Source organism: Taudactylus pleione, unplaced genomic scaffold (genome assembly GCF_031769625.1).
Source record: "Taudactylus pleione unplaced genomic scaffold, aTauple2 ptg000179l, whole genome shotgun sequence".
In the NCBI taxonomy this organism is placed as follows: Eukaryota; Metazoa; Chordata; class Amphibia; order Anura; family Myobatrachidae; genus Taudactylus; species Taudactylus pleione.
In genome coordinates, this window is record NW_028284581.1 from 3,177,581 (window position 1) to 3,184,587 (window position 7,007).

Sequence of the window (7,007 nt, forward strand, 5' to 3'; positions counted from 1 at the left end):
GATTTGATGTATTTTAGTTACAGCATAACACAATTTTTGTTGTGTATTGACTTTTAAAAGTTCTAATATATAACCAGATAAGGACCTGGGAGGCATTACTGTGCCTTATGTGACACTTCTTTGTTATTATTTCTTTCTGTTTTAGTCTGTTGTACTTTTTATGAAGCCTTGACAAAGGTTCCGGAGTGGAACCGAAACGTTGGCAACTATGGATTATGTGCATGCTAATAAAGCTTAAAGTATGTTTTGACTTCAAAAGTCTGGCGAGTGCCTTTATATCTACGTATAGTAGATGTGAATATATATATATATATAATATTCTGGACGCAACACTCTTGTAATAAAGCACACCCAAGTCAAAGGGTAAATGATTTACAGGGAGAGTTGGCGAGTATGGCTTCAGGCCCTTAGATTTGTGGAAGTATCATGCTTGGCAATGTGTGAGACTAAAATGACACTATATAAATGATTACACACACAGGCTGCTCAGAGCTGGAGATGGGTAAAAGCTTGGCCCGGGAGAGGAGAGGGAGGTGGCAGCCACCTGAAGGAGATTGTGTATTTTGTTACAGAAGGCGATCAAAATGTGCTGTAATAGTCCTTTCAATGAATTACTATACACTGTTAAATCTAAGTGTGATACACTTTATGTATTGAGCATGCACAGAAAACAGATTATGCTATATGAATGCAATCAGTCTGCTTACATACATAACAATACCATTTGTTACAGGCACTGACTGATCAAAATGCTCCAACTTCCATAACTTTATCTCTGTCAAGTGCTACCTAGAGAATAATAATTTCCTCCTTTTCTTGTTGCGCGCAAATTTGCTATATTGATATTCATCACCACCCACACATACCGACACTTCATTTTAGACTAAACTTACAGAAAAACCTTCAGTGTGGCTCACAATGATTATCTGATGACAGCAATGGTTATGTGCAATCTACAGGCAGAAAGTATTATTGCTACCCATTCTCTTGGCCCATCAACCAAACAACTTGTTCTATGGAATATAGGAGCTCATTCAGACCCGCTAGCTAAGATGCATACTCTCGCTGCTGCCGATGGTATGGATTGTGCGCATGCATCGCAGTTCGCATGTGCATACCTTAGCAAAGTTCACATTCGCTCAATACGCATAGACAGCCCAGCAAAGTGAGTGGCAGGAGAAGCCGTTTGTAGGTGGTAACAGGGGCTGGCCATTAAAAACGGGGGAGTGGAGGTACAAACGCAGGCGTGCCTGAGCATCTCAATGGCGTTTTAGAGGTGTGCATAATTATAAGACAGCATCATAGTACACGTTACCTGGCTTGTTTTTACACTGAAGTGCTCACAGTGCTTATGGCAGGGTATAGTCAACCTCAAGCGATGCGATACATCCGATGATACCTGATGTACCGATGGTTGTATACACTTCCTGGACATGACGTGCCCAAGTGGGCGTCTTAAGACAGGCTGGTGGGTGTCTGTATACACTATGTGATCACTCTCTAAGAAATACTGGGCATGCTAATGCATTGCTGTGCGGTAGCACTGCCTACACAATTTGCATACACATCTAGCAAGCGGCTCTGAATCAGGCCCATAGTCCCCTGCAAATTTTTTCAAATGGGAAAGTGGACTGGAATGTATAATGACTGGATTGGACCATGTAGATCTCTTTACAATTTTAATTAAATTGTATACATTTTAATCTATTGTTTAATTTATTAAATGTTGCTTTTTTGGGGAGTTAAAAATGGAACACTTTAACAGTACAAATGTAACCAGATAGTGCAATAAAGAAAACAATGTAATAAAAAGTTTAACTGCTTGAATAATGCATTAATTTCCAGGTGTGAACTGCCACTTGTGACACTATTTGAGACTTACCCACTTAATTAGACCATATAAGGTGTCTATTTACCGTTTATAAGTCAGTGGGTTTGTTCCATATCACAGAATATTGCAGCGATGCAAAATGTTTCTTAAAAGTAACTTTAAAATCCAGGGCCCCAGAAAAAACGTCACTACTATGCGGAGGTTCCTGTCTCCTCACCGGCAGCCTTACGCTGCTGGCGATGATCCCAGCAAAATGTGCATGCATGGCCATTAGCATTGTGATGTGAGCCAGAGAGGATTTTGTAATTCCTCTCCTACTTCGTAGGTCCCCCATAGATGGATATAGTGTAACACCATCTCAAGATAGTTACCTAGTTGCTACCGCACATAATCTGTGATTTCTATGCTGAAGCCCTCTTGTTACATAGGAGCAAGCAGTGATAACCCCTTTTTTGCTGAAAGAAGGGATTATCACTACTTCCCAAATAGACACTTGCAGTGTCGGACTGGGGCATGAAGGGCCCACCAGGGGAATGCAATAATACGGGCCCACTAAGGGGTGGCCAGTCTCGGAAAGGGGTGGCCAGGAAGGTGTGTGGCCAACCCTGAGAGTGGCCAGCCATTATAGGAGTGTCATAGAAAGGCTGGTTTGACAGATGGTGGCGTATAACAATGCACCAATCGGTATCACAGCATGCTAAAAGTGGTCATCTCCTTCTTGCACATTCGGCCTCATGGATGTACATAAGGAAAATAATTTGTAGTGTAATTTGCACAGATTGGCGACCACCAATAGACGCGGCTGCGTGCGCTTTTGCGTGCAACTCAGAATCAGGCTCTTAGTGTTTGTCAGATATTTTAACATATTCGGAAGGGCTACATTAAGAAGACTGTGATGGTCTCCAGAGTTTTCATAGTCCTTACCAGTCTACCAAGAACCTGACAGCGCTGGCTGCTGGTTTAGAAGTACCACTGTCTGTGATTGGGAAAACTGTTAGGAATAAAAGTGCTTCCTTTTAGCTTTCCCTTAGGACTTGTTGCATAAACTCCTCTGTGGTCCTGGGGTCCCAGGAAGGAAGGAATTAGTGGAAGATAACAAGAGACAGAGAACTGAAAGAGCTGTCCTTATACAGGTCCCTCCATGTCAGGGGCTGGCTGGCAACTTTCAGTCAGGGGGTAAATACAAGCAAGTGGCCCTGACTTTTCTACCAGCTCACTGCAATGTGGTGAAATGGAGCCAGTAAATAGGTGTCACTATCTGAGTTCAGTTATCCTCCCTGGCTATGGCAGGTCAGTTTCAACTGATTTATTAGTAAACTGGAGACATTGACGCACCGCCACTCATGATCCGCCCTCTCATGGGAGCACCGTGCAGGCTCCTCTCAGCTCCTCCATTCAGTGTTGCAACATCATTAACAGACGTCTGCAACCACTGACAGACCCAGAAAAAAATGACGGAGGGCACCATAATAAGGTGTGTGTTGGCGGAGACTGAGGGTATGTGGCTGTCTGTGAAGAGGGCTATACAGTCAGGTGCATAAATATTGGGAAATTGACAGAATTTTTATAATTTGGCCTCTATTCACCACCACAATGGCTTTGAAATGAAACAAACAAGATGTGTTTTAACTGCAGACTTTCAGAGTTAATTTGAGGGTAATTACATCCAAATCAGGTGAACAGTGTAGGAATTACAATGGTTTCTATATGTGCCTCCCACTTTTTAAGGGGCCAAAAGTAATGGGACTATCAACTCAAAAGCTATTTCATGGACAGGTGTGGGCTATTCCCTCCAAATGGTGAGCTCAACTTGCCCCCACCCACCCGCGGGAGTGGGCAGAGCTACAATTTGGGGAATGGGGCAGCCCTAAGAAGAGTTAAGGTTCATACACACGGAACGATATATCGTTCATATCGTTCCGTGTGTATGCAATGAACTATCAACGATGTCCGTTCCTGCTGGACGATAAAGAGCTCATCCATTGGGCATGCATGCAAGCCAATCTGGATGATATCTTGCATTTTCCATAGGGGTTTGCAATCGTTGGTCGTTCAGCGTTGGTGATATCTTTGGTGTGTGGATGAACAGTATCGTTCATCCAGCACACCAGGAATTTCAAAGGAGATCATTCAGCAATATTGTTCGCTGAACAGATCGTCCAGTGTGTACCCAGCATTAAAATGACACGTCATTCACCGACTCCAGCCGATGGGTTGTGAAAGAAATTAGGCAGGCTTGGCCCCACCCACCCACGTGAGTGGGTGGAGTTACAAGTCGAGGAGAGGGGGCAGCCCTCAGAGCAGTCAAAGTGACACTGGATTGTGAATGAAACGAGGCAGGCTTGGCCCCACCCACATGTGGGAGTGGACGGAGCTACAAGTCCAAGAGCCCATCGGGGACTCCCCCGCAGACCAGTCCAAGCCTGGACACCTGAGTATCTAGTACCAGTTTGATATTTACAATATGTCTGTAAAAGTGTTCAGAATAATTGTTCTGCTTTGTAGACTGGCTGATGAAAGTCAAAGTGAACACATCCATGGGATATTATTGGAATCATAAGCTGCGGGTAATGGCAGAATTCAGCTGTGGCATTGAGCCATAGAATACAAAGCCATCTTTTTAACAATGCGGTATATTTCCAAAGAAGCAGCTTTTCAAGGCCTCCAATTCTCTTCTGGCCATGGGATTTAAAACGGCAATTTTAATATTAAATGCAAAACACTCTTGGTTTTGCATTTAATACTATTGCCAATTTAGATCTTGCACCCAGAACTACTCGGAACCGTTAATATACTTGCAACATAATTATGACCCAGAATTTTTATTTGCATCTTGTAGAACAGTCCTGCTCAACTGGCTCACAAGACAGATTGCTTCCTCCACCAACATATAGTTGCTTAGTGAAAGTGGGCTTGCTAATTCTCAGATTCACTCTTTATTTAGCCCTGCCTTGGGTGTCCGTTGTGATTAAAGAATAAGTCCTATTGTGAGACATCAAAGATTGAAGCTATAGATTCCAATTCCATAGTCTTTCACTTTGGTTTCTAAACAGATATTGTCATTTATTTCTAAGAATGTTTCAGGGTTTTGTGACTTGTATTTTAGACTCTTACATGGTTTAAAACACTATTTATTTGTGTTTCATATGTGAAAGCCAGAATGTCTTATAACTGAGAGACTTTTAAGAAACAAGAGCATTACAAACACAAATATTCTTACCTTTGGTGCTTTTCTAGAATACAATAGAGAATCAATGATTCAGCAAAAACACAACACACGATGATTCATCGGAGACATCCATTGGGAGGAAAAAAGAAAAGCCACAATCAATACTGAGTTTAAGAACACATTCCTTATAAAGCCCCAGCAAAAATACAGTTCATTTTGATCCTGAATAATACTATTAGGTAAAACTACAAGCTGATAATGTCTAGCATCTGAGGATCATATATGTCTGCAATACCAGTACAATAAAAATGAAGCTTACATAGAATGTAGGAAATGAACGTAGTTTCATACAGAGGTGTTGATCATGTACACTTTTATGGTGTCAAGTGAGAAAGCAGGCTCACGTCAGAACAACCCTACCTTAACCCACCCCTCCTGCAGCCAACCCCCCCACCCTAGTGCCTAACCCTAAACCTAACCCTCCCCCTAACCCTAATACTTACCATCGGGATGTCAATTGTCAGGGTTCTGGATCCGGGATTCTGACTGCCAACATCCCGACCGCCGGGATGCCGACTACATCCCGAAAGATTCATATGATTTTAAATTCATGTTTGCATGCTATATTCACCCAGACAGATTCATACACATACATTGTATATCTGTACATATCTAAGGTGAAAACGCTCTACCTTTAGTATATGAGAACCACATTTTGTAAGTCATTAAAACTCATGCTGCATTTCCAAGAAGTGTATTCATCAGTAAGAGCTAATGTGAAAGCATGAATGAATAACCTAGCCTCAGTTTGTATTACTGCCTCTTTTTCACATTGCAAGTTCAGTATGCTGTACTACTTTGCTAGCATCGAGGCCTCTTTTCTGAAATTGCACTATGCGATGCGACTAGGACGCACCAGCAGACTGTGCTGATTAATGTGATCTGGGTGCACCTGATCTGTATTTGAACCACAACAGAACTTGGAAAAAAAAAACCTGTGGCTGCATATACAGATTCAGAGATAGTCACACACAGATATACAAGTGTCACATATCCAATTAATCAGCACAGTCTGCTGGTGTGTCCTAGATAAATAGCATTGTGACTTGCATTTTCAGCAATAAAAAAAGATGCCAAAAATACGTCCGACGGTAGCAGAGCCGCACATAACCTGACATGCTGAGAGGGACTTTCAGCGCGACTGAAGCAAAGATGCATAGGGACACATCTGTTTATTCAGAATACATGATAAAAATAGTGTCCCATACCACAGAAAGAAAGTGAAATGTATGAAAAGAATGTACAATTTCAATCTGTATACTGTAATCATTTTCTAACTATGAATTTGCTATATATATATATATATATATATATATATATATATATATATATATATATATATATAGCAGACACTTATATACGACAGAGATTTCTTCATGAATATAATGTAATACATGCACACACACCTGATCAAAGCTCCTGGATTTGTCTATCCTAAAGGCCCCTACACACGGAACAATATTGCTAACAATCCGACAGATCGGAACGATAAATCAGCAAGATTGTTCTGTGTGTATGCACTATATCGGGCATTCCGCGCTCTCGTGGGGTCGTCAGTCGCTTCGACCTGATCTTTTGATCATGCAGACAGATCAGGCGATGCAGCTGACGATCCCATGCAGCGCTATGCGGTGGGGACCGGCATGTTGGGCGGTCGGGCACCGGATTCCCCCGTGTGTAGGGACCGCCCGATATGTCGGCCCTGGGATTGTGGGTCGCATCGGCCTAACAAAAAGCTGTCTCTAGCTTCTGATTTGAATTATGGAACCCAATTGCTTTCTAAACGTAATAAAGCACGGCCATGCAATGTTCTATTTTGCATTTCAAATTATTTGGTCATCCCAGTCATTCATTTCCATACGGTTTACATTTTTTATGGTCTTTAGGTATCCTTTAAAGTTGTATAGAAAACTATGAAGTCAGCAACACCACAAATTCACAAATTGT

At 42.0% G+C, this 7,007-nt stretch overlaps 1 protein-coding gene across 1 annotated transcript in view; it reads right to left on the minus strand.

Annotated features, from left to right (window-relative positions):
* KIF13A (kinesin family member 13A) overlaps positions 1-5,060 on the minus strand; it is a 237,513-nt gene extending 232,453 nt beyond the window's left edge. Inside the window, exon 1 of the mRNA XM_088475838.1 lies at positions 5,052-5,060. The gene's annotated coding sequence lies outside the window, so the exon portion shown is untranslated. The remainder of the gene's footprint in view (positions 1-5,051) is intronic.
* Positions 5,061-7,007: the final 1,947 nt, after the last annotated feature.